Here is a 17457-nt window from a genome sequence, read left to right on the forward strand (position 1 = left end):
AATTCCTCAGGTTCAACCTCCGAGTCTGAATCCCAGGCCATCACATTCCCCTTTTGGAGAGAAACTATTTCTGTCCTGGATTTCAACTTACCTCAAAGTAACTATAAGACACCATGTTCCAAAATTGTAAAAGTCCTTTGCCCCCACCTGAAAAAAAAAAAGCTTCTTCCCACTGGCACACCTTGTCAGACCTCCCTGAAAGCTGACTGAGGAATTATGCTGCTGCCTGCCAATCAGCTTTGAAGATTCGGGGTTGAATAGACAGACAGTATCAGAACATCTTGGGTCCCTCTGCAAGCTTTTCTATGGAGGCAGCAGCAAGATATGTTCAACAGGTACCAACGAATTAATTCCACCTAAAGAAAAACCGGGGGTGGTTTTGAGGCTCCTTCTTGAGCAAAACACCTGAGGAATTTTGAAGAACACAAAAACAAGAGTTCTAACTCTTGCAAAATCTGTACCCGTTTAGCTGAAATGTGCAGCTTTGGTAATCTACTTTGCAATCCTATACAGACTTAACTGGAAATAAAGTTCAACTGAACTCAAGCAGACAGGTATAGGATTGCACTGTCAATCTAATTATTCCAATTATTCCAATATAATGAAGGGGGAAACACCTAGCTGATTCATTGCTATGAGGAACCCCTTCTATTTGCTGTGGTTCTGGCCAACATAAAACACAATATATATATATATATATATATATATATATATATATATATATATATATATATATGCAGGTTTTGGTGTCTTCGGGTGTCTTCCCGTGTAAGAGTCGGGGTGTCTGTGCGACGTTTCGACGAGGTCTCACTCGTCATCTTCAGGCTGGTGCTTTCGGCTTCTTGTTACTGGAACAGAGCAGAATCTGGTGTTTGAGTTCCTATAAATACTGTTGAGGGGTGTGGTGTATAGCCTCCAACGTTCTGGGCAGAGAGGAAGTTCCTAGATTAGTGTGCCTCTTCTTCTTTTGTTCCTTAATTACTTGAGGGATATCTTGAGTGATTTCATGAGTGATATTCTGAATACCACTGGGTGGGTCATTAAGTGTAGATTAGTTGCTAAAGCTTTTGTGTCTTGACCTCTTGAGCTTGTGAAGAGTTTTTCTGAGAAGATGGCTGTGCTGCATTTAGTTGTGCTCTGGCTTGGCTTCGTGTATAGGGGCGAGCTGTGGTTTTGTGCCTTGTGCCAGCCAGATCTGTGTAGGGATTGCAGGGGGGTGCAGCATCCGGAGGTGCCACTATAGTTTGGCTACTGGATGGAGTCTGTAATATGTCTGTGGAGAGGGTCTGGGTTTGGGTCTGGTGTGGTTGATTGGTGACGGCGTTCTGTGTGCCTCTGGTTCTGGTGTCGGTTTTTGTGGGGAGGGCTAATTTCCAGATGTCTGGCAGGCGGGACGTGTCGTCACGCTTGTTCATGTTGTGAGGGTGTTTCTCTATCTCGATGGCTTCCATGATTATTCTCTTGTGGTGATGTTCCATGTTAAAGAGCAATTTGGAATCTGCAAAATTAATTTCGTGTCCTGTTTCTTTCATGTGTTGGAAAAGAGAGGAAGTTTTTTCTTCTTTTTTGACGGCATTCTTGTGTTCTGCGATACGTGCATTTATTCGTCTGTTTGTTTGTCCAATGTACGTGGCTGGGCAGACTTTGCAGGGTATTTCATAGACCCCTTGGTTTTCCAGCTGGATTTTGTCTTTTGGGTTTCTGAGGATATTGGCTATTTTTTGGTTGGTGCAGAAGGCTGTTTTGATATTGTGTTTATGGAGGATTTTGCTGATTTTGTCTGTAGTGCCCTTGATATAAGGAAGGAGGGCCATGCCATTGTTTTCTTCTGTGTCTTGGTTTTTGGGGGTGTTTCTTTTTGGATTAGCTTCGTAACCCTGTTTTTCTGGTATCCATTGGCGATTAACACATTTGAGAGATTCTGTAACTCAGTTGTCAAGTGGTCTTTGTCAGCCAGGCGTTTGGTTCTGGAGATGAGAGTCTTGGCTACGGAGTTTATTTGTGCAGGGTGGTGGTGTGATTGTGCATGTAAGTAGCGGTTGGTGTGTGTTTTTTTCCGGTAGATAGTGTGTCCTAGGGAGCCATCAGGTTTTTTGTAGATTAGGACGTCAAGAAAGGGGAGTTGGTTGTTGTCTTCTATTTCCATAGTGAATTGTATTTTGGGGTGTAGGCTGTTGAGATGTGTGAGGAAGCTATCTAGTTTTTCTTTCCCGTGTGGCCAAATTACAAAGGTGTCGTCAACATATCTGAGCCAAAGTTTGGGTTTGTGTTCTGACTTGTCTAAAGCATTGGTTTCAAAGTGTTCCATGTACAAATTTGCGATGACCGGTGAGAGGGGTGATCCCATAGGTGCTCCTTCTATCTGTTTGTATCTTTGTCCATTGTGGATGAAGTACGTGTTGGTTAGGCAGTGGTTGGTCAGGTCCAGGATGTATTTGGGGGGGTTGTATTTGTTTTGAATGGCTGTCAAGGCTTCATTAATGGGCACTTGAGTGAAGAGAGATATAACATCGAAGCTCACAAGTAGGTCATCGGGATGTAGGTATTGTTTCTTTATTGTTTCTATGAACTGGAAGGAGTTAGTAACGTGTGAAGCGATGGATTCTGCATAGGGCTGAAGTTGCTTAGCGAGAAATTTAGCGAGATTTTGTAGAGGTGAGCCTATGGAGCTGACTATTGGTCTGAGTGGTGTTCCTTCTTTGTGTATCTTGGGGAGACCGTAGAGTTTGGGGCATCTGGATGATTTTTCTCTGGGGATGATTCTTAGCTGGATTTCTTCACTGATAGGAGAGGCTTTTATTTTGGATTTGGTGGTTTTTTCCAGATAGGTGGTGGGATCTGTTTTTATAGGTTGGTAGGTAGGGTCTTGGAGTAGATTTGATAGTTTTGCTTGGTAGTCCGATGTGTTCATCACAACAGTGGCGTTGCCTTTGTCTGCTGGGAGAATGATTATGTTGTTGTCTTTCCTCAGGTTGGTGAGTGCTTTCTGTTCTTCTTTGTGTAAATTGCTTTTGGGTGGTTTGCTGGAGCAGAGGATGTTGGTGACTTCAAGTCTGATTTTATTGGCTTCATCTGGGTCGATTTTGGTCAGGCTAGCTTCGACTCCGCATATGATGTTTTCCGTGGGGATGCGTCTCGGGGCGACTGCAAAGTTGAAACCTTTGGAGAGTACTTTGGTTTCAGTTGGGGTGAGGATCCTGTCTGATATGTTATGTACTGTTTGTTTCATGGGTTGTTGTGGAGGGTGGCTGGGCTTCTGGCGTTTCTCTAGTTTGTAGAGTTTGTTGGTGTGTCTGTCTGTCTTATGTGAGGTCTCAGTTTCAGCTCTCCAGACGGCTAGTTGTTTGCATTTGTCCCAGAGTGCAGGGTGGATTTTGTTACATAATTTGAGGTGAAGAGTGAGCAGATCTTTGTTGGTTTGGTTTAGTAGGTATCTTTTCTTATGTATTTCGTTTCTGATTAGGGATAGTTCAGTTCGTTTCAGGATCCTTTCGGTAGCTGGGGTTTTAGAGTGGAATTTAAGTTGGAAGCATGTGGGAGTTAAGTTGTTGTCTCGGCAGTTGCGTAGGAACAGGAGATCACATAAGATGGTGGCTCTTCGGATTTCTAGTTTCTTGTAGGTTCTTGTCAGCTGGAAGGTTTCCTCCCCGTAGAGGTGAGATATTTGCTTTCGTAGATTTTCACGGGTACAGGAATGCAGGTTTTGGTGTCTTCGGGTGTCTTCCCGTGTAAGAGTCGGGGTGTCTGTGCAACATCGAAGCTCACAAGTAGGTCATCGGGATGTAGGTATTGCTTCTTTATTGTTTCTATGAACTGGAAGGAGTTAGTAACGTGTGAAGCGATGGATTCTGCATAGGGCTGAAGTTGCTTAGCGAGAAATTTAGCGAGATTTTGTAGAGGTGAGCCTATGGAGCTGACTATTGGTCTGAGTGGTGTTCCTTCTTTGTGTATCTTGGGGAGACCGTAGAGTTTGGGGCATCTGGATGATTTTTCTCTGGGGATGATTCTTAGCTGGATTTCTTCACTGATAGGAGAGGCTTTTATTTTGGATTTGGTGGTTTTTTCCAGATAGGTGGTTGTGATGAACACATCGGACTACCAAGCAAAACTATCAAATCTACTCCAAGACCCTACCTACCAACCTATAAAAACAGATCCCACCACCTATCTGGAAAAAACCACCAAATCCAAAATAAAAGCCTCTCCTATCAGTGAAGAAATCCAGCTAAGAATCATCCCCAGAGAAAAATCATCCAGATGCCCCAAACTCTACGGTCTCCCCAAGATACACAAAGAAGGAACACCACTCAGACCAATAGTCAGCTCCATAGGCTCACCTCTACAAAATCTCGCTAAATTTCTCGCTAAGCAACTTCAGCCCTATGCAGAATCCATTGCTTCACACGTTACTAACTCCTTCCAGTTCATAGAAACAATAAAGAAACAATACCTACATCCCGATGACCTACTTGTGAGCTTCGATGTTATATCTCTCTTCACTCAAGTGCCCATTAATGAAGCCTTGACAGCCATTCAAAACAAATACAACCCCCCCAAATACATCCTGGACCTGACCAACCACTGCCTAACCAACACGTACTTCATCCACAATGGACAAAGATACAAACAGATAGAAGGAGCACCTATGGGATCACCCCTCTCACCGGTCATCGCAAATTTGTACATGGAACACTTTGAAACCAATGCTTTAGACAAGTCAGAACACAAACCCAAACTTTGGCTCAGATATGTTGACGACACCTTTGTAATTTGGCCACACGGGAAAGAAAAACTAGATAGCTTCCTCACACATCTCAACAGCCTACACCCCAAAATACAATTCACTATGGAAATAGAAGACAACAACCAACTCCCCTTTCTTGACGTCCTAATCTACAAAAAACCTGATGGCTCCCTAGGACACACTATCTACCGGAAAAAAACACACACCAACCGCTACTTACATGCACAATCACACCACCACCCTGCACAAATAAACTCCGTAGCCAAGACTCTCATCTCCAGAACCAAACGCCTGGCTGACAAAGACCACTTGACAACTGAGTTACAGAATCTCTCAAATGTGTTAATCGCCAATGGATACCAGAAAAACAGGGTTACGAAGCTAATCCAAAAAGAAACACCCCCAAAAACCAAGACACAGAAGAAAACAATGGCATGGCCCTCCTTCCTTATATCAAGGGCACTACAGACAAAATCAGCAAAATCCTCCATAAACACAATATCAAAACAGCCTTCTGCACCAACCAAAAAATAGCCAATATCCTCAGAAACCCAAAAGACAAAATCCAGCTGGAAAACCAAGGGGTCTATGAAATACCCTGCAAAGTCTGCCCAGCCACGTACATTGGACAAACAAACAGACGAATAAATGCACGTATCGCAGAACACAAGAATGCCGTCAAAAAAGAAGAAAAAACTTCCTCTCTTTTCCAACACATGAAAGAAACAGGACACGAAATTAATTTTGCAGATTCCAAATTGCTCTTTAACATGGAACATCACCACAAGAGAATAATCATGGAAGCCATCGAGATAGAGAAACACCCTCACAACATGAACAAGAGTGACGACACGTCCCGCCTGCCAGACATCTGGAAATTAGCCCTCCCCACAAAAACCGACACCAGAACCAGAGGCACACAGAACGCCGTCACCAATCAACCACACCAGACCCAAACCCAGACCCTCTCCACAGACATATTACAGACTCCATCCAGTAGCCAAACTATAGTGGCACCTCCGGATGCTGCACCCCCCTGCAATCCCTACACAGATCTGGCTGGCACAAGGCACAAAACCACAGCTCGCCCCTATACACGAAGCCAAGCCAGAGCACAACTAAATGCAGCACAGCCATCTTCTCAGAAAAACTCTTCACAAGCTCAAGAGGTCAAGACACAAAAGCTTTAGCAACTAATCTACACTTAATGACCCACCCAGTGGTATTCAGAATATCACTCATGAAATCACTCAAGATATCCCTCAAGTAATTAAGGAACAAAAGAAGAAGAGGCACACTAATCTAGGAACTTCCTCTCTGCCCAGAACGTTGGAGGCTATACACCACACCCCTCAACAGTATTTATAGGAACTCAAACACCAGATTCTGCTCTGTTCCAGTAACAAGAAGCCGAAAGCACCAGCCTGAAGATGACGAGTGAGACCTCGTCGAAACATCGCACAGACACCCCGACTCTTACACGGGAAGACACCCGAAGACACCAAAACCTGCATTCCTGTACCCGTGAAAATCTACGAAAGCATATATATATATATATATACACACACTTGTATTTTAAATTGGATACCAAATTCCAGTTACAGAAATGCTACTTCCAAATTTATTTCTACTAACTCCTCTCATATCATTCAGTAATCTTAACCATATTCTTAATTTTGGGTTTTTCTAGTCATTTTATTGAATAATATTATTGTTCTCTTCAAATTAAAATGCTTAAACATTCACTGCTGTCAACAAGTTTCCTATCACCCATTAACCTTTATGCTACTGTTATTGGTGTACTGAAAGATCACTTCTTAAAACTCTAAATTAATACTCTCCGTCCATTTTTTTAATTTCTACTGATCACGCTATTAGCTTGCTTTAATCATATTTTGAATGGTGAGATACTTTTTACTGTGGTGTCGCATGTCTGATAGTCCTTGCCTAAGAATCAATCAATCAATCAACCTTTATTGGCATACAGAGAAGACAGGAATATAGGAATCGGAACATAAAGCTGACATTGCTGAAGAAGCTAAAAGTTGGATTTTAAAATTTATGTTACTAATAATGTGCTTAAAAACTGAGTCAATTAAATTAAAAACTTGAGGCACATTTCTTAACTTTTTGGTTGAAAATGTATCAGAGGCAAAAAACACCCATACTTGTACTAATAACGCTTTATAAGTAACCAAGTACTCAATAAACAAGCTTGAATGGCTTAGGACCAAGGTAGCAAATGCTCCATCTGGGTGACTACAGAAGTACATCACATTCCTTTCACCATTCAGTTCTTTTGTTTGTTGCCTCACACAAAACATTCACCTATGTTTCCCCCCACCCACCTTTCACTGCAATGCTTAAACCCCTCATTCATTTTTCAGAAGTTGCAGGGTGAACTTTGCACTGTATTATATTATCTTCGGTGTTTTCCTCCAAAGGATACAATCTGTCAAGTGCATGTATGTTTATTTTATTTTTTACAACGAAGAATACCCGTCAGACTTCTACTTCTTTAGTGGGAAACATTCTTTTCTCTTTTCTAAACCAGCCAGACAGCCAGGGCAACAGCCACTTAAAATAACCGACATAACGGTTTGCTGACTCCTGAACATTAACACCCCCTATGCTTGTTAGCTGTGTTTATTGCTTGTGTGTGTGTGTGTGTGTGTGTATATATATTTCTGTCAACATCTGCCATAGTAGATACGTAAGTTCGTCTCCTTGCAACAATTGAGATATTTACAACTGACCACCATTTTCTGTCTAGACTTCCAGTAACCACCAATTTGTGTGACGCTTATAGTTATTCTTTGCCCTGGGAAAGTATTGTATCAGTGTCATTCTCCTGTCCTGTTATTCTATAGTTATTTTCAGGATGGCTGATTTTTAGGATTGCCTGTTGGCTTTTCTTTTCTTTTTTGAACCCTTGCACATCATCTTGTTTCTCTTCTAAGTATTTTACTCCGCAGTCCCACTTCATAGAATCATAGAATTGTAGATTTGGAAAGGACCCCAAAGTTCATATAGCCCAACCCTCTGCAATGCAGAAGTCTCAGCTAAAGCATCCATGACAGATGGCTATCCAATCTCTCTTAAAAACTTCCAAAGAAGGAGAGTCCACAACCTCCTGAGGGAGAATGTTCCACTGTCAAACAGCTCTTACTGTCAGAAAGTTCTTCCTCTTGTTTAGTCAGAATCTCCTTTCTTGACTCACAACAATCAAAACTATTCTGCTCATGGGAGAAGCAAATGCTAGACTTTTCATTCTACTCTAGATTGATCCATGTCCTTTTATTTTCATCCCTACACCTTTTAAACCAAGCTAAAATAGAAAAAAAGTAATTTTGGATTACAGCCCAGCTGAAGGAAATCTGATAATTCAATAAACTGAAGAGGGAGTAAAAAATAAAAATGAAATGAAAAGTAATCGTTTCTAGGTAAATTCATAATTTTTCAAATTGCAAAAATAGAAAAAAGTAATTTTGGATTACAGCCCAATTGAATAAAATCTGATGATTCAAGAAACTAAAGGGGGGGAGTTAAAAATAAAAATAAAATGAAGAATAATCGTTTCTAGGAAAATTCATAATTTTGCAAATTGCATACGTAATATAACCACAAAGGACACATTCAAAGATAACATAAGCATCTAGTTGCAATTTTTTCAAACCTCATCTGCAAAAATTAACTTCTTCAACTGTGAATTAATCATAAAATGATCAGTTTATTGGTCATTTTCATGAAACCTGGACATATACCCAACAGATTCTATACCAGAACTACCACCTTTTTTTCAGATAGGCAGCTACTCCTGACCACACACAAGTGTGGAAGGTCTTAAAATCTACAGTACAGACACCAAGTCCAGTCTCCTGTTGTTGTTGTTTTCTCACTGCAAGGTCTACTGCTCATGAAGAAGTATTGGAGGGTTCGCTCTTTGAAGAATATCACAAAGTAGATCATTGTGACCTTTTGAAAATGAACTAACTGCTGAAATCCCTATTTTAGCATGTCTTCTATCTGGCAGTGAACTCTAGTGTACAACATGGGGTTAAAATGTGCAGATTAACAGCTTCTCGGATAACCAGAGTAACAGGAACATTTGTAATTTCTTCATATGAAAACTGCTCTAGGAATCGTTATTGAAGATCAGTGTAGAAATATTTCTAACATGTGATGCACACAATAACTTTCCTACATTTGCAAGTGTCTGTCCTCTACCTTCTCCTCCTGAAATGTTTCAGTAGGAAGGTAGTGTAACAAACTATGCTTTGGGAATATATGTTCCTCAAGGATCAGCGTAAAGATATAGTACTGCCTTTGTGACATCAGGAGTCATCACCCATTTCCATGCTCATCTCAAACCTATTTCCACACCAAGCAACATAACACACCTCACACTAAGAGGCAAATTCTGCCGTTCTTAGGAAGCTGAAAGCAGAAAGTCTGGAAGAAATGTGGGGATACAAAGGTAAGCAGCTCTCGGCATTGCTATTGGTTTATATATGTTTATTCGATATGTATTTTACCATTTGAGGGGTGGGGAGGGGAGGCAGGGCTGATGCAAAGGCAATCTGGATATTTTAAGAATGAAGCTCTGTTTTTCTTTTTTTGCTTAGCTGGTAAAGTGAAACAATCTTCCTAAATCACAGTTTCTGTCATTATAAGGCTTATCTAAGCCACTGAGCCTCTTAGGCTTGCCGATCAGAAGGTCGGTAGTTCGAATCCCCGCAACGGGGTGAACTCCCGTTGCTCTGTCCCAGCTCCTGCCAACCTAGCAGTTCGAAAGAATGCCAGTGTAAGTAGATAAATAGGTACAACTGCAGTGGGAAGGTAAACAGCGTTTCCATGTGCTCTGGCTTCTGTCATGGTGTCCCATTGCACCAGAAGTGGTTTAGTCATGCTGAACACATGACCCGGAAAGCTGTCTGTGGACAAACGCCAGCTCCCTTGTCCTGAAAATTGAGATGAGTGCCGTAACCCCAGTCGCCTTTGACTGCATGGGGGTCCTTTACCTTATATCGTTTAGAGTCTAAGTTAGGAGACTCAGACTTATTTAATTAAAATGAAGTTTGGGGTAGAACAGGGAAGTGGAACAGGTAAGATAAGTGAAAAAAGGTTTGAGGGTCATCTAGCAGCGTCTGGGTGTCATCCAAAGCAAAATCTGGAGCGTTGGAAGGAGGGTCCAAAGTTTATGGCACAACCTCAGAGATGCTTCCTAGGAACTCACTCAATGACAACAACTTCCTACAGGAAGACAATATCCCATATACTCCCTGCCATCTTTATCACATTATAATATGAGCTTTGTTGGCAGTAGCAACAGATGCACAAACATGAACCAAGCAGCATGGCACCTCCGCAGTATCTGACTAGACGAATGAAATAACAAACGCAAGAGGCTGTGAAGAGTCAACACAGCATGTTAATCTTTTTTGCCAGCCTATCAAGAGAAATAGCTCTAGGGAGCAGTAAACATTATCCAGTTAAAAGAGATTTTTGTATACCGTGTGAGTGTACATACTGGACTTCCTGTCTCTCTAGATCGCCATCCTCTTCTTTTTTTTAACTCCATCACCTTTGTGGTAGGGTATCTGTCAGTCTCCGTTATACCTGAAAGTTCCTATAAACAAAGAGTATTATGATAAATCTTTGGAGCTTCCCTGAGGCATTGTTCTGCAGCTCTTAGCCTGAGGTCACTGTGCAGTCAGTCCTGTAGCTATTCCCCTTGACTATCAACGAAGGAGCCACAAGCCTGCACATTGTGACATTGGGCCGATTTAATATGAAGCTCACACAACACAGCTTTCCTGGAAACTGATTTCAACTTTGTGAAATCTTCTCATTTCCTTCCGGGGACGAAGAGAGAAAGAATCTGAGATATCAAGCTGTCAGCGTGGAAATGTAATTGTCTCTGGGCATCTGCTGTTCAAGAACAAGACAGTTCTGACACAAAGCTCTGCCATTTTATAGAAATCCACTGACAAGCGGTACAAAAGTGCATGCCTTCTTGGAGAGCCAAATGCCACGGAATCAAGTGACCTGCTGAGGTTAATGAGAATTTGGGAGGCGTGAGGGGAGCAGAATTTTTTAATTCTATATTTGGACCTCAATGCAAATGAGTACAGAGGCACTGAAAACAGGAAAAAACAGAAGAGTAATTAATCACCCAGAATTATCTACCAGAATTATTGTTTCATAAGATATGGCCCTGAGCCTATGGATCTACCAGATCCTGGTGGATTAAAGCTACTATTACCATGCTGGCTGGGACTGGTGAGAGTTCAAAATAGCTGGAGGACATCATATTGGCTATCCCTGGGCTACTCCACACCCTAGGAGGTTGTTTGAAGAATTTCCCTATGCTTTACTCATCGAGGTTCTATGATCTTTCACTGCCTCCTTAAAGATCTAACAGGAAAACTGGGAGAAAGCAGCTGGAAAAAGTCATGTACAATTAAGATAAATCTTAAGTCAAGCCTTACATTGACTGCTTTGGCAGGCTTATGGTGGCATGCCCCCCTCAAAATTGCATTACTCCACTGCCTTCAAGTCTATCAAGAAGTACACAGTTCAGTGGTGGGAGGAAAATAGGATATTATCATAGAACTGTGGAGTTGGAAACGAACACAAGGGTCATTTAGCCCAACCCCCTGCAATGCAGGAATATTTTGCCCAATGTGGGGCTCAAACACACAACCCTGAGATTAAGAGTTGCATGCTCTACCAACTGATCTATGAATACGTACAGCACAACTGCATCTTACACGGGTGTTTGGTTCCAAGGGGTCTATGCATACACAAAAATGCCTGTAGGTTGCCAGTGGTGGCCATGACAATTTCTCTGCTTTGCAAATGGTTGGTGGCCCCTGGACTTAGGGAAAAGCACCTGCTTCATTGGTACTCTAGATACATGTGCCATGTACAGTGTTTCCTCAGGAGTGGATTTCTTTGATGTTCCATATTGTACTGGATTTCTTCTTTACTTCAGGAAAACAAAGCTCAGCAACACCCTTTAGAGATCTAGTGATACAGTTGGCGATGTTTCTGGAGCCAATTCCTAAACTGGTCCATGAATACTTTACTATGGATGTATACAAAGATGACACACATAGAATAACCCATGCAGAGGAATATCCCCTATCATACATGCATGATAGTAATATTTTTGATATGTGATAGCTTTCAACTTCTCAACATTTTTGGGGGGTGGGGGTTGGGTTGTCCTAGAAAGGCCTACAGATTCCAGCTGTAGGTGAAATTCAACAGCAACTCTATATAAAATAAAGCTTGGGTGAAAATAGAGATGGATGTGTTGAAAGTACTTGAAGAGATGGGACAGGTTTATATAGTTTGTGGAAGAAAGTGGTGATAACCACAGAGTAAAAACATACTGAGATCTTCAGATTTTTTTGATGGGAAAAGGTTATTACTTTCCAGTAGTGTGGACAAGTGCCAAACACAGTCTTAAAAGTATCAACTTTTAATTAAAAATATAATTGAGAGTTAAGATTCAAGGGGGGAAAGTAGTTTTCAATATATTAACTTTTAGATTACTGTTTTCAGTGGTGTTCTGGTTTGGGTTTTTTGGTGGTTTTTTTAATTGTTTAAGCTGTAGGTCAAATGTTCGGTTAAAATAAGTCCATGCAAATTTGCCTTTTGTTGTACACAGACTTATCTTTCACCTATTGTACCATTTCAGAGTTTTCTGTTTAAGCAATAAAGCTTCTAATCTTCTTTGCAGCAGTATCTACAGGCATAAGAACAATGGTGGAAGCACTCAGAATTAATAGTTCAGCAGCTTAGGGCAAACCAGACATTCATCACATAGAAATAACAACTGGATGCATGATTCCAATTTTAACATCTCAGATTGGGTTTTCAATAATAGTGGGATTACTTATTATTATTGTGCACCTAATGTCTTCTGGCTTAACGTCATTGTCCAACCATTACATAAAGTTACAATGCCCTCTAAGTCTGTTGAGGGGGAAACTTTCTTCTTGGGTATGTTAAATGTTTCCATATAAGATATCGTTGCTTCCAGACCAGATTTACACAAGCCATTCTAGAATGGTCCAACTAAACTCAAGGGGATTAGCCTGAAATTGGAATTTAGTCAATTGAGGGTGTGGCAATCAAGACAGAAGTAAGACCGTAGCCACTGACCACTCAGACTATGTTGCTGCAGATGCCTCCTCTGATGTCCGAAGTGGGCTGATGGAAGCCTTGTGGTTTTATCATATATAACCAAGACATTTGCTGGTATGTTATTGTTACATACCCCTCTTGGTAACAGCCATTGGGTCAGCTCAGCCAGCCCCACCCTTTTCCCGTATTCCATTCATAGCTGTCAACCGTCCCTTATTTGGTGGGAAAGTCCCTTATCCTAGTGCCGTGTCCCGCTGCTGTCCTTTATTGATGATGTCCCTTAAATTTCCAGGGTTTCAAAGGAAGCAGCTGCTCTCCCTCCCTCCCGGCCAGGGAGGAGGGAGGCTCCAACTGTGTTGCTTGGCTGCGTTGCTCACCCAATAAGGAGTCTAAGAACGACTGGGGGGTGGAGTTTGCATGCCTTGTGCCAATCAAATCGGCCGCATTGCCTGGGGACTCGCCTTTGCTCAGCACTTCCCAGCAGAGAGGTGACGGTGGTTTTCCTTGCTGCATCCCCTTTGCCGGGTTGCTGCGCTGTGGGAACCACCGCTTGAGGCTTTGTTTGGCTGCTGGCTGGGCTTTCTGCCTTTGGCTCGGAGGGGCTCAGAAGTTGAACATACCTGTGCTCTGAAAATCCCTTATTTTGGCTGCTGATCCCTTATTTTCAAATCTGTAAGTTGACAGCTATGATTCCATTGGCAGTGTGCATACACAGATGACGTGGTGGTGGTAGGGACACTGATGTAGACTAGAATGTCCCTGTTTTCATCTCAAGAGATTTTTCCCAAAAAAAATTTTATTCATTTTATAACACAAAGAACACAAACAGAAAAACAAACAATACAAACTAATTCTTGTCATATCATTATTTTTCTAAACATTGTGAAGTGGGCTTCCCCAAGTTCCACCTATCTGATTTTCAATTTACTTCATCTTTAGCAGTTTACATATATCATAGTTTCTAACCATTTTTTTATCACACTTAAAATAACTTCACATTTTATCACTTACAAATAATACTATTTTAAAATACACTATCTTCTACTTCTAACCCCACAGCCTATATCCACTTCCTAGGCTATTCTAAGATTTAAATATTAACATATTTTTTTCAAATATTCCTTAAACTTCTTCCAGTCTTCTTCCACCGTCTCTTCTCTCTGGTCTCGGAGTCTCCCAGTCAGTTCGGCAAGTTCCATATAGTCCATCATCTTCCTCTGCCATTCTTCGATAGTTGGTAAATCTTGTTTCTTCCAATTCTTCGCTAGCAATATTCTCGCAGCTACATCTCAAGAGATGTTTGAGGGTGTGCACATACAGCACAAGCAGCACTTTCTCGCTCTCACAAACATGCAGGCCTACACTCATATATATACTCCCAACACAGAGAGACATATGCAAACAAGTGCAACTAGCATTTCCAGCTCTCTCCACTCCTGTGCTGGGGTGCAGTAGCTGGAACACTGCATACCCCTGTTAACGGAAAAATCCGAGGGCTACCTTGGGCAAAAGCAAAGACACCAACCAGGATAACTTGGAGCAAAACAGCAGCCTGTAGGCTTGGCCTTTATTGAATACTGTCGCGACAGGACTACCACCCGCAACAAGATGAAGCAAAATGGAAGCACAGAACAAAAGAAGACCCCAACTTTTATTAGTTACTAATCCCCCAAACTACACCCCTAGAACTACATCACAACTACATCATGGCTACATCATTGACACATCACAAAAAGGAGGGGTTGAGGGAGGAGTTGTGGAGGTAACCTGAGTATCTTGTCACCTGGCTGGTTCCTCCTTTCCCCCTCCCCATGAGTCACTTCCAGGAGGCAAAGGGGAGCTGGCAGTTTCCTGCCCCCAGAGGGAAGAGCTGATCATTGTCCTTTGTTCCAGTCTGTGCTGAATCCACTTCTATATGCAAGTTCTTTGTGACCTTGATGGTCTTCTGTCTAGGACCATCAGGGTTGGCATAGCAACTGGGCAGGGCTCCTGTATATGTGCTGGTATGCTCAAGGGATTATGGCTGCCCTGTATCAAACCTTCCCCATTTTGTAGTCCTTCCTTCATGGAGTAAAATAAAAGTGGACCAGTGTAAATCCGATGTATGGTTGATTTACTACGAATTTATAACAGAAACATCATGTATGCCGTGTGTGAGTGTGTCGTGTTTGTACGAACTGAATGATTGGAGGGGGTCCTGCAACACCCCAAAACAGATCATTATGGGCACACTCTATCACTGGAGTGGTGGTGGGAGGAAGAAATGTTGCCTTTCACTCTTAGAAAGTAGGCAGAGGATTTTATCTCCAACTTCAGCACTATGGTGCCTAGTGCTAAGATGGGAGCTAAAACCCCTCTGTCTGCTCTTTAGGGCTCCTCCTGATCAGGAGATAAAGCACTCTATCTCCTTTTTTAAGATCACTCTGTAAAGAGCAAGCAGGATGTCCTATCTCTTGGTCATTTCAGGGGCTGGCAGGCCATAAATCACCTGTTGCCACCCCTGTTCTAGAACAGACCAAAATTTTAGAGAAGATGAGATCATTATATGCCACAGAAACTGGAGCACGATTTAAGCATAATCTTATAAACTGTAGATTAATTTACTTCAAAACAGTAAATTCTACAAGTTGATTAATGATTTCTCAGCTAGATTGATTGATCAAGGAGAGGTTCTTGGAAACATTTCTAGTTACTTAAAATAATGATGATGATGATGATGATGATGATATAAACAAACTACTCTGCATCATCCATTATATCCCCTTCTTTATATTGGTATCAGTAGCCTTGTTAGAGGATTGTGGCCACATCAGGCTTACCCTGACAGCTAAATACAGCTGAAAACATTGTAATTTTCATGAAGATTAATGCTGAAGGTCATTTATTTGGCACACAGAAGCAACATCAGGTGGGCAGTTCTAAAAAAGGGATCAAAAGGCGCATCTGTACTAAAACTGATTTAACTGTGCTGGTTTCCAAGAAACTCTGGAAATTGTCATTTTATGAATGAGCGGGCAGTTCCATTAGAATAACCTAGCCAAGCTAACAGAAGCAACATCTCCATATTTGTTTAGGTGGCGGGAGAGGAAGAGGGCCCAAAATAAACTGCCGTTTGTAATGAAATGCTTCCACAGAGGGAGGAGATAATGAATTCTCAAATTACAGATAGTTTATGCGACAGGAAAGGACGCCAAAGGCATCTTTAGAAAACAGCATAGTTTGCAGAGTGATAAAAATGAAAGAGAAAACCAAATCAGGCATTTCCAGCATTTTGGGCAGTGAAATCCTATATTTGCTCACTCAGAAATAAGACACCCCTATCAAGAGTAAGGGCTCACCCAACTTTCACTTCACCTGTATTTTGATTGTACTGTGTACCTATTAATTCCCCTGGGTTCAAGAACTTTTTCTGTTGTTCCGTGGCTGTACATTGCAAAAACCCGATTTTACCTGCTGAACTGAAGTCTGGTTCAGTAAAATCTCTCTTCTGATTTTCCATGCATCTGATAAGATCTGATTTATCAGGTACACAATACAATCAAAATATTGGTTGTGGATGAGTCCTAAGATTGCTGCCCTAATTTTACATGCTACATATTCACTGCTGTGTAACACTTTACAAAATAAGTCATCTACAGCACACTCAACATAACATCATTGGCATGTATAACGTTGCAGGGATCTGAGCTCACGCATCGAGTCTGCCAACTTAATCAGGAAAGGAGTAAAAGAGTAACATCAACAGCATAAAACTAAGAGGGAAGAGTAGGTCATAGACTTTCTCTGCAGAACATATAACCTTATATAGAGAAAATGCTTATTTGCCTAGGAGCTACCAATGGGGAAACACACAGAAAACCTGAATAGGCAGGCTTGAGTGTCATTGTGAACTCAACAAGCAGATCAATCTTCTCCCAGTTGTGAACTTGAGCTTATTATTATTGTTGTTATTATTAAAAATAATTGTTCTAGTGGCAAAGAGAAAATCAGTAATTAGCACACATACTTGCCTCCGCAACTGACTAAAGACAATTTAGGAATGCTGCAGCCATGATGACTGAACAAGAATAAATCTACTATCTGTATAACAAATAAGGGCAAGAAAAAATATGTAATTAAAGGGATGGCAGTACTAAAAAGTTTCAACTGCGCTTTGCCTGTCCGTACAGGACAGACTAAGGCTGCAACAACAAAACATACCATAAATTAAAAATAAAATTAAAAAATCATAGGATTACACTGTACATTGTCTCCTGGATTTGCCACAATGAATGAATTAACCCTGTGAAGGCAATCCTGATCTATCCACAGCTAGGTAGAATCTCAGGAGTGAGTTATCATTTGACTGAAAACAAAGCTGGCGTTTCTCTGCTGAGACTACACAATATCCCCATACAGGAGAAATATATTGAGGGAAGAGGCATAGATCTTCATGCAACAGAAATGTAAAAACTTCTCATTTACTGTATTTACTGTAACCACCTAGTTAGGAAAATTTGGTGGCATTTTTTTTAAAAAAAAAAAACCAAAAACAAGTTGTCCTACGTTTAGTGCTC

This window comes from Podarcis vaucheri (genome assembly GCF_965113315.1).
Source record: "Podarcis vaucheri genome assembly, chromosome: 3".
Lineage (NCBI taxonomy): Eukaryota > Metazoa > Chordata > Lepidosauria > Squamata > Lacertidae > Podarcis > Podarcis vaucheri.